The following is a 12,348-nucleotide window of genomic DNA, read 5'->3' as shown; positions in this document are numbered from 1 at the left end:
TTTCTTAGAGGCACCAGGGTCATGATATCTTGCAACTTTCTTCCTAATTAAGTATGAATCTCCTAAGGCTCTGTGATAGGATTCAGTTTGGAAGACTTGAGTGACCCTCTAATTGATATGTGACATCAAATTAATCAGCCATCTGAATCTTTACACCTAACTGAAATAACACTTCTCGTGTATCTAAATCACTCTTGTCCTCACACTTTCTTCTACTGACTCATGATATTAAATTTGGATGGCTTTATTTCAACCTCTGATTTTTCCTTCAAATCATACTTTTTTTATCTCCCCAATCAAGCCTGCTATTTTGCTTATTTAGTAGGTGGTATGTGGTATATAAATTGGGACCAGAGAGAGAAAGAGGAACCAAAGTCTAAGAACATGCAAATATATTTCTGAGACACAGTACAGTGAGAAATGGGGTCATTTAGATACAATTTTCCATTTTATTTTTGAAAATGGAGTTTTTCTTCATACATGAAATCCAGACTACGGATTTCCATCCCTCCACTACTCCCAACTTTACCCAAACACCTCTCATCTCTCCAAGATTCACTAGTCTTGCTCCTATCGGAAAATAACAGGTCTCTAAAAGATAGCAACCAACTATAACAGTACAAAATACAGAAAGAGAAGGTGAAAGCCCTCACACTAAAACTCAAGAAGGCAACCCAGCAGGAAAAAAATTATTCCAAAGAGCAAGCAAAGAGTCAGAGAAAAAGCCACAATAACAATTAGAAATTCTATAGAAAACCCCAATCTAACATAACATATTCACAGAGGACCTCTTGCAAATTCACACCCACATACATGTAATGTCACTCTGCAAATCTATAGGAGCCCTGCTGAGTTGATTAGTGGGATATATTCTCCTGGTGGCCTCCATCCTCTCTAACTCAAACCATCTTTCCATCTCCTCTTCCACAGGGTTCCCTGAGCTTCCAACAGACACTTTCAATTTAGATTCTCTTTGCAAACTGTCTGGCTGTAGGTTTCTGCATTTGCTCCTAAATGCTGCCCACAAAGTCTATGTTGATGAGTAGACAAGGTAGCTTGATCTACAAATACTGTAGGATATCATTAGGAACCATTTCAATGGTTTGGTTGTTTGGTTTTTGACTAATATTGTTTGATGCTACTCCATGTCTCTGTGCTATTCAGTTTCAGGTTCCTGGCCATCCAAGCAGTGCCAGACATGGGTAGTCTCTCAAAGAATGTACCTCAAGGTTTCTAGCTGGTACCAGAACCTTGCTGATCCCGGCCCACAGCTCCCTGTTCCCAAACCCCATGGGAGAGAGAGCTGATTACCCAGACGCATGGGTACTCCTGAGACTGCAGGGCAGGAGAGACCGCCAGTACTGTCCACCTTTGCCCACATCCCTGGCACAAGAGGAAACTGTATAGGGCCTCTGGGCATAAGAAGATAGGGGTAGTCAAGTGCAGTAGCCCTGTGGTCCACCCTGTGCCTGGATCTGAACAGACCTGGTCAAACAGCTCCCTGTACCAAATCCTGTGGGAGGGAGAAGTAGATATTCAGAGGGACAGACACACTTGGGAAATCAGAGGAGACTACTCTGCCCACATTTCTGACTCTGGAGGAAAAGGCCTAGCACCATCTGGGGCCCTGCCCCCAGGAACCCAGGAGAAGTAGGGGAAGGCCCTACTGGTTCCCGCCCACAGGGACAGATGAAAGCCAGTGCACAGGAATGACTATACACCTGAAAGCAGAACACTCTGTTCCCATAACTGGCTGAAAGAAAACAGGAAAACAGGTCTACAGCACTCTTGACACACAGGACTATAGGAGAGTCAAGCCACTGTCAGAAATAGCAAAACAAGGTAACACCAGAGACAACCTGATGGCAAGAAGCAAGCACAGGAACCCAATCAACAGAAACCAAGACTACATGGCATCATCGCAGCCCAATTCTCCCAGCAAAGCAAACACTGAATATCCAAACACACCAGAAAAGCAACATCTAGGTTTAAAATCACATTTGATGATGGAGAGCTTTAAGAAAGACATAAAGAACTCCCTTAGAGAAATGCAGGAAAACACAAGTAAACAAGTAGAAGCTCTTAGACAGAAAACACAAAAAACCATGAAAGAATTCCAAGAAAACACAATCAAACAGGTAAAGGAATTGAAAATGGAAATAGAAACAATAAAGAAAATACAAAGGAAGACAACCTTGGATATAGAAAACCAAAGGAAGAAACAAGGAGCCCTAGATACAAGCATCACCAACAGAATACAAGAGATAGAAGAGAGAATCTCAGGAGCAGAAGACACCATAGAAAACATCAACAAGACTGTCAAAGACAATGTAAAACAAAAAAGCTCTTAGACAAAAACATACAGGAAATCTAGGACACAATGAAAGATCAAACATAAGGATAATAGGTATAGAAGAGAGTGAAGACTCCTAGCTCAAAGGACCAGTAAATATCTTCAACAAAATCATAGAAGAACACTTCCCTAACCTAAAGAAAGAGATGCCCATAAACATACAAGAAGCCTACAGAACTCCAAATACATTGGACCAGAAAAGAAACTCCTCCCATCACATAATAGTCAAAACACCAAATGCACAAAATAAAGAAAGAATATTAAAAACAGTAAGGGAAAAGGTCAAGTAACATATAAAGCAGACCTATCAGAATTACAACTGACTTCTCACCAGAGACTATGAAATTCAGAAGATCGTGGAGAGATGTCATACAGACCCTAAGAGAACACAAATGCCAGCCCAGGTTACTGTATCCCGCAAAACTCTCAATTAACATAGATGGAGAAACCAAGATATTCCGTGACAAAACCAAATTTACACAGTATCTTCCTACAAATCCAGCCCTACAAAGGATAATAAATGGTAAAGCCCAAAACAAGGAGGCAAGCTACACCCTAGAAAAAGCAGGAAACTAATCGTTTTGCAACAAAACAAGGAGAAGACAAGCAAACAAACATAATCTCACCTCTAAATATGAAGATAACAGGAAGCAATAATCACAATTCCTTAATATCTCTCAACATCAATGTACTCAATTCCCCAATAAAAAGATACAGATTAACAAACTGGATATGTAATGAGGACCCAGCATTTTGCTGCCTACAGGAAGCACACCTCAGAGACAAAGACAGACACTACCTCAGAATAAAAGGCTGCAAAACAACTTTCCAAACAAATGCTCTGAAGAGGCAAGCTGTAATAGCCATTCTAATATTGAATAAAATTGATTTTCAACCAAAAGTCATCAGAAAAGATAAGGAAGGGTACCTCATACTCATCAAAGGAAAATCTACCAAGATGAACTCTTAATTCTGAACATCTTATGCTCCAAATGTAAGGGCACCCACATTCATAAAAGAAGCTTTATTAAAGTTCAAAGCACATATTGCACATCACACAATACTAGTGGGAGAGTTCAACAACCAACCTTCAGGAATAGACAGATCATGGAAACAGAAACTCTAAACAGAAACACAGTGAAACTAACAGAAGGTATCAACCAAATTGCTTTAACAGATATCTAGAGAACAATACATCCTAAAACAAAAGAATATAACTTCTTCTTAGCACCTCATGGTACTTTCTTCAAAATTGACTGCATAATCAGTCACAAAATATGCCTCAACAGATACAAGATTGAAATAATCCCATGCATCCTGTCATACCACCACAGGCTAAAGCTGGTCTTCAATAACAATAAGGAAATAATGCCCACATATACGTGGAAGTTGAACAATGCTCTAGTCAACGATAACCTGGTCAAGGAAGAAATAAAGAAAGAAATTAAAGACTTCTTAGAATTTAATGAAAATAAAGGTACAACATTCCCAAATACAATGAAAGATGTGCTAAGAGGAAAACAGAGCTCTGAGTGCCTGCAGAAATAAACAGGAGAGAGCATATATCAGTAGCTTGACAGCACACCTAAAAGCTCTAGAACAAAAGGAAGCAAATATTCCAAGGAGGAGTAGAAGGCAGGAAACAATCAAACACAGAGCTGGAATCAACCAAGTAAAACGAAAAAGGATTATACAAAGAATCACCATAACCAAAAACTGATTCTTTGAGAAAATCAACACGATAAATAAACCCTTAGCCAGACTAACCAGAGGACACAGAGAGTGTGTCCAAATTAACAAAATCAGAAATGAAAAGGGAGAGATAACAATAGAATCAGAGGAAATTCAAAAATCATCAGCTCCTACTACAAGACCCTATATTCAACAAAACTTGAAAGTCTGGAGGAAATGGACAATTTCCTAGACAAATACCAGGTACTGAAGTTAAATCAGGAACAGATAAAACATTTAAACAATCTCATAACTCCTAAAGAAATAAAAACAGTCATTAAAAGTCTCTCAACCAAAGAGAGCCCAAGTCCAGATGGGTTCAGTGCAGAATTCTATCAGACCTTCATAGAAGACCTCATACCAAATCTTTCCAAACTATTCCACAAAATTGAAACAGGCAGAGTGCTACTCAATTCCTGATATGAAGCCACAATTACTCATATACCTAAACCACACAAAGACCCAACAAAAAAAGTGGACTTCAGACCAATTTCCCTTATGAATATTGATACAAAGTATTCAGTAAAATTATGGCAAACCGAACTCAAGAACACATCAAAACAAACATCCATCATGATCAAGTTAGCTTCATCCCATGTATGCAGGGACTGTTTAATATGTGGAAAACCATAAAGGTAATCTAGTATATAAACAAACTGAAAGATAAAAACCACATGATCAGTTCATCAGATGCTAAGAAAGCATTTGACTAAATTCAGTACCCCTTCATGATAAAAGTTGTGGAAAGAACAGGAATTCAAGACCCATATCTAAACATAGTAAAAGCCATAGACAGCAAACCAGTAACTAACATTAAACTAAATGGACAGAAACTTGAAGCAATCCCACTAAAATCAGGAACTAGACAAGGCTGCCCACTCTCTCCCTACTTATTCAATATAGTTCTTAAAATCCTAGCCATAGCATTCAGACAATAAAAGGTCAAAGGGATACAGACTGGAAAGGAAGAAGTCAAAATATCGCTATTTGCAGATGATATGATAGTATATTTAAGTGATCCCAAAAGATACACCAAAGACCTACTAAACCTGACAAATCCTTTAAGCATGATGGCCTGGTACAAAATTAACTCAAATAAATCAGTAGCCTTCCCCTACACAAAAGAGAAAGAAGCTGAGAAAGAAAGTAGGGGGAAAACACCCTTCATAAGAGTCCCAAATAATATACAATACCTCAGTGTGACTTTAACCAAGCAAGTGAAACATCTGTATGACAAGAACGTCAAGCCTCTGAAGAAAGAAATTGTAGAAGATCTCAGAACATGGGAAGATCTCCAATCCTCATGAATTGGCAGGATTAATATAGTAAAAATGGCCATTTTACCACAAAAGATCTACAGATTCAATGCAAAGCCCATCAAAATTCCAATCCAATTCTTCATAGATTTAGACAGAACAATTTGCAAATTCATCTGGAATAACAAAAAACCCAGGATAGCTCAAACTGTCCTCAACAATAAAAGGACTTCCAGGAGAATCACTATCCCTGAACTCAAGCAGTATTACAAAATAATAGTGATTAAAACTGTATGGTATTGGTACAGAGAGAGGCCGATAGAACAGTGGAATAGAATTTAAGACCCAGAAATGAACCCGCACAATTGATTTTTGACCAAGGAGACAAAAACCATCCAATGGAAAATGATAGCATTTTTAGCAAATGGTGCTGATTCAACTAAAGGTCATCATGTAGAAGAGTGCAGATCAATCCATTCTTATCACCCTGTACAACACTTAAGTCCAAGTGGATCAAGGACCTTCACATCAAACCAGATACTCTCAAACTAATAGAAGAAAAAGTGGGGAAGAATCTGGAACACATGGGCACTGGGGAAAATTTCCTGAACAAAACACGAATGGCTTATGCTCTAAAATCAAGAATCAACAAGTGGTGTCTCATAAAAAAACTATGAAGTTTCTGTAAGGCAAAGCACACTGTTGTTAGTAGAAAACAGCAACTAACAGATTGGGAAAAGATTTTTACCTAGCCTACAACTGATAGAGGGCTTATACCCAAAATATACAAGGAACACACAAAGTGAGACTGCATGGAGACAAATAACCCTATTAAAAAATGCAGTACAGTCCTAAACAAAGTATTCTCATCTGAGGAATGTCATGTGACAGAAGCACCTAAAGAAATGTTCTTAAGGGAAATGCAAATCAAAATAACCCTGAAATTCTACCTCACACCAGTCAGAATGGCTAAGGTCAAAATGTCCAGCTACAGCAGATGCTGGCAAGGATGTGGAGAAAGAGGAACATTCTTCTATTGTTGATGGGATTGCAGACTCGTACATCTGTTCTAGAAATCAGTCTGGAGATTCCTGAGAGAATTGGACATTGCACTACCTAAGGATTTAGCTAGACCTCTCTTGGGCATATACCCAAAAGATGCTTCAACATTTAACAATGACACATGTTCCACTATGTTCATAGCAGCCTTGTTTATAATAGCCAGAAGCCGGAAAAAACCCAGATGCTCTTCAATAGAGGAATAGATACAGAAAATGTGGTACATCTACACAATTGAATACTATCCAGCTATCAAAAACAATGACTTTATGAAATTCATAGGCAAATGGAGGGAACTGGAAAACATCATCCTGAGTGAGGTAACCCAATCACAGAAAAACACACATGGTATGCACTCATTAATAAGTGGCTATTAGCCCAAATGCTAGAATTACCCTAGATGCACAGAACTCGTGAAACTCAAGACGGATGATCAAAATGTGAATGCTTCACTCCTTCTTTAAAAGGGGAACAAGAATACCCTTGGGAGGGTATAGGGAGGTAAAGTTTAGAACAGAGACTGAAGGAACTCCCATTCAGAGCCTGCCCCACATGTGGCCCATACATATACAGCCACCCAATTAGACAAGATGGAAGTGAAGAAATGCGGGCTGACGGAAACCAGATGTAGATCTCTCCTGAGAGACACAGCCAGAATATGGCAAATACATAGGCAAATGCCTGCAGGAAACCACTGAACTGAGAACAGGACCCCCGTTGAAGGAATCAGAGAAAGAACTGGAAGAGCTTGAAGGGGCTCGAGACCCCATATGTACAACAACGTCAAGCAACCAGAGTTTCCAGGGACTAAGCCACTACCTAAAGACTATACATGGACTGACCCTGGACTCTGACCTCATAGGTAGCAATGAATATCCTAGTAAGAGCACCAGTGGAAGGGGAAGCCCAAGGCTGGAAAGCCAGTGAATGGGATTCTTGGGGGGAGGGTAGTAATGGATGGAGGATGGGGAGTGGAACACCCATATGGAAGGGTAGGGAGGGGTTAAGGGGATGTTTGCCTGGAATCCGGGAAATTGAATAAAATTTGAAATGTAAATAAGAAATATCCAATTTAATAAAGATGGGGAAAATTTAAAAAAAAATTGAAATAAAAAAAATGTACCTCAAGTCCAAATCAAAATTTGCTGGTTACTCCAATAAGTTCTATGACATATTTACCCCAGCCCCTCTTGCAGGCAAGAGAAAATGTATGGTGATATTTTCGTGGTTTGGTTGGTGTCCATGTTTCTCTCTCTGTAGCCTGCAGAGTTCCATTCCACAGCAAGGGGTTTAGAACTTAGGGGTAAAGGTTGCATTTAGTCATCAACCTGAGTTTTCCATGTTCAATGGGTTTTGTTGATGTCCTCTATTATGGAGCTACTCTTCCTTGGGAACTCCATTCTTTCCCCTTTGAATATTCTTCTTTATATAAACTCTTTGGATTCATAGATTGCAACTTAATTAATGAATATTTTCCACTAATGTATGAATGCATACTATGTTCATCTTTATGGGTTCGAGTTACCTCACTTGGCAGGTTTTGTTTCTATTTTCATCAATTTACCTATAAGAGTTGGGATGTCATTTTTTACAGCAAGTAATATTTCATTGTTTAAAAGTACCACATTTTTTTAATCCATTCTTCTGTTGAGAGTTATCCAGGCTGTTTCCTGATTCTGGCTGTTTTTCATATATCATGTATCATGTAACATGTACCATATACCATTTACCATGTACCATGTAGCATATACCATATGTACAATATATCCTATATCCTATATCCTATATCATATGTTATACATCCTATATCCTGTCCTACATCTTATATCATGTGCCATATATCATATGTCATATATTGTAGCTATTATTATAAAGCCATGTTGAAAATGCTTAAACAAATGTCTTTGTAGTAGACTGATGTCTATTCTGAGTACATGGTCAAGAATGACATTGCTGGAGCTTATGGTAGAAAAATGTCCTGTTTTCTTTGAAACTGCCATGTTGTTTTCCATAGTTGCTGTAAAAGTTTTCACTCTCATAAGCAATGAAGGAGTGTTCCTCTTGCTCCACATCATTTGCCACATGAACTGTCACTTGTGCTATTGGTCTTAGGTTTTTTTGACAGGTATAAGATAGAATCTCAAAATCATTTTGATTTTTTATTTCTCTGATGGATAAGGACATTGAACATTTTAAAGTGATTTTCAACCATTTGAGACTTGTATGTTTTTATCTGTATACCATTTCTAAAATGGATTTTTGGATTTGTTGATATATGGTTTACTTAGTCACTTATATATTTTGGATATTAGTTCTCAATTAGATATGGAGTTGGTAAAAGTATATTTGCCATGTTATAGCCTATTGACAATGTCTTTTGCCTTTCAGAAGCTTCAGTGTTATAAAGTTCAGGCCATTTATCATGGCCTGTTCTTTTAGGGTTCTGTTTAGTTGTTGTCTCAGGTGTCAATGTATTCAAGGCTACTTTCCTATTTCTCATAATCAGACTCAGTGCATTTGGTTTTATATTGATGTCTTAGGTACACTTGGACTTGAGTTTTGTGTAAAACATGGAATATGAATCTGTTTATGTTGCAGGTTATTTGATCACACTGTGAATGTGAAGATATTTACTGGAAAAAAAATCAGTTGTTTCTAGTTATGATACAGCTCAGTCATTAACACACACCTTTAATCTGTCTGTTTGGAATAGAGATGTGCATTTGGTACACATCTTTAATCCCATGAAATGAATGTAAAGTGAGTTTGTAGAAGAAAGCAGCTGTGATTGAAGGTGATGTCTAATTGTTTTACGGACAACATGACAAATGAGAGAATAATTTATCAGAATGAAATGTACCCAGATCTCATGATAACAGAGAGGAAAGGGAAGCATCATAAGAGCAAATAATGCAGAGAAAAAGAGAGAAACCAGCCAATAAGATTAGCTGAAAGACTAGATTGTAGGAAAACTGCTGAATTAGATCAACCTACAAACTTTAAAGATGTTTTAACCTCAGAATTGAGCACAGGGAATATGTTAAGTTGTGAAAGAGGTTTTGCCCTTGAAAGACTATAGGTTCCAACAAAATTGAGAAAGGTCCAATTTTAATAAGAAAAATACCCACATGAAAGGCACAACATATTGTAGTCTGACATAACTGTAGCAATTTTGCATATAGTCTTCGTGTTACTCATAAAGTGAAATCAAGTTGTTCCACTTTATTATTACTATAACTAATACTAAAGAAGGCTATGGTTATATTACTTATGCTCTGTTATTTCAACACTCTGAAAATCTCAAGTCCACCATGCTTCTAACCACACTTAGGACCAATCAGCTTGAAGGTTCCCTGATAATACTTTCTTTAGTTATCCTAAAAGTAGTACTTCTTCCACCTTTACCTTGTAAACTTATAAACCTAGATTTTCCTATAAAAAGCCTTCCCATAAGAACACACAGGCCTCACAGTTTGGCTCCCGAGTCCTTTTGGTGGCCCTGATTGGTCAGCCTGAATCAAGTTCAAAAACTTTCAACGCATCTGACACTAGAGTCTGAGTTGTCAGTAGGTGGTTATTCCCGGACCCCAACAGAATCAAGGAATGAGGTGACACTGAAATACAGCAATGCAGATAACAAAATTGCTGACACTGCTGCATGAAGCCAGTTTAACAAACCAGCTGAAGAAGGACAGATCATTCATCAAACTGGAAAACCTAAACCCTTGATGCAGAAATGGACTGTTGGTGAAGACTGATGATCCTAGTTGACCTAGCATACAGACTCATTTACTGTACTATCCAGAGTTCAAATATATATCACTACATCAGGCTGCCCATTCTTGGTATGGGAAAACTGCTAGGAATGGTCTTTGACTTAAAACACATCTTATTGAAATGCTGCAATTGAAGACTTGTTTGGAAAAGGAGGAATCAGACCAATAATTTTGACAGGAGACATGCAAATATCATATAAATTAGAGCGCTTATCTTGGAAATTGTGCAAATATCAAGAAATAAAGCATTTATGTATTACTTTTGGTTTTTCTAGGAGGTATCCGAAGAAATTTATGACAATTCTTTTATATATTGGCTTCACATGATGCTTAAAACAGCCCTATAAGATAAATGATTCTTTTTCCTTTTACTCTGATTCAGAACATTAGAAATACAAATGAGGGGATTAAAGTTAATGAGCTCAAAATTCCATACTAAGGAATTGTTGTAAGTGAATGAATCTAGAAAGCTATGATGTAGTCACTTCTTTGACTTGTTAAGATGAACAGCAAGATAACAGAAAAGAGCCTATATAAACCTCCTCCTGAATACAAGAGGAATGGAATATTCTTGTCATCAACATCAAAAGAAGAAAAATCTTATAAGAAAAGCAGTTTAGTCAAATATTTTGTGGCTTTGAATCTGTTTTCTGAACCATAATATAGTTAATAATATTAGGCAAAATTATGAAACAAAAGCAGAGGGTAAACACAGACTTAAGATAAGAGTGAAACCCTAAAAAAATACATGGTGTTTGTATGTGTCTACGTGTGCATGCACACACATATGTGAGTACATGCTTTAGTATATGTATGGATGTTGGTGTATTTGCCTGTGTGCATGTAGGATAACAAATGATGCTAGATATGTTCTTCTATCTCCTTCCACTGTAGATTGTGAAATGGTAACTCTCTGAACTTAGTGCTCATTATTTTGGCTAGACTGGCTGTTCCTCTAGCACAAGAGATTCAGTTCTCTCTGACTCCACTTGATTTCAGCAATGGATTCATAAATGAGTTCCACTCTCTTTGTCCTTATGAAATGTTGGACATTTAAAATAGGCCCTTATATTTACAGAGCAAACCTTATGCACCGAGCTATTGCTAAGTACCTAGCACATATTTCTGAGATATTTCAATGTAATGAAACTTCAATGATAAGTCTGTTCAATGTAATGGCTAGGAAAAAACTCAGGGGAATGCAATATTTATGATGAATGGGAGTAAAATAAAGTTACCAGATATTTTCAAAGCCAGGAATGCATGAAAAATCTGATCATTAACAGTGCATAAAACTACAACTGCTATTTCTCACAAACATTATTTGTTGGAGCTCTTTTCACTCCTGGATACAGTTAACTTACAAAAGATAAAACTTCCCAGTGGACATACAGATATATTCTTCTTAGACAGTTACATAGCTACACAAATAACTAGGAATAAATTTTTCAGATTTTTTTGTTAATATTATAAATATATAGGGAATTAGGTAACCATTATTCATTAAACTTTATACACATTTAATTAATATTTAAAGTTTAGGCTTGACTACTATATTTAGCTTCATTTAATCTCCTATTGCTAAATTATGTAGGAGGAATTAGCTAGTTGAGATTGTGTATAGCTATAAACCCCAAAGAAATGTTGAAGTCAGAGCTTTTCAACTATTTTTGACTTGTGGCAAATATACTATATTTTTATTGTTCTTGGAAGAAATTACTTAAAATTTTATTTCCTTTGTTGGGTCACTTTTGCTGGAGAGACATGAAATATTTAGTCACCTTAAATAAGAGTATCAATAGATTAAAAAAGAAAAGAAGAGGAGGAGGAGGAGGAGGACAACAACGATGACGATGACAATGATGAAGAGTAAGAGGGAGAATTCCTTCTAAGGCTAGTATGGTGACCTAATGGTTTTACTGAAGCTACTTTCATGGCTATGAGTTCTCCAGCAGTAACTTCATAGTAAGAAAATCTCACACCCAAATAAAGGATAAACACTGCAAGCTACACTGCTGAGTTCTGACCTTCAGTTAACCATCCATCTCTTATAAACCCTTCAACAAATCCCCAAGACCATATAGCTGATTTACAGAAGTAAATTTTAGTAAGAATCTCTAATGAATAATTTGTGAGCTTTGCATCCCTCTTTCCACTATTTTCCAGTTTTCAT

This window comes from Rattus norvegicus, chromosome 14, assembly GCF_021556685.1.
Source record: "Rattus norvegicus strain SHRSP/BbbUtx chromosome 14, alternate assembly SHRSP_T2T, whole genome shotgun sequence".
Taxonomy (NCBI): Eukaryota; Metazoa; Chordata; class Mammalia; order Rodentia; family Muridae; genus Rattus; species Rattus norvegicus.
Note: the sequence above shows the minus strand (reverse complement) of the source record.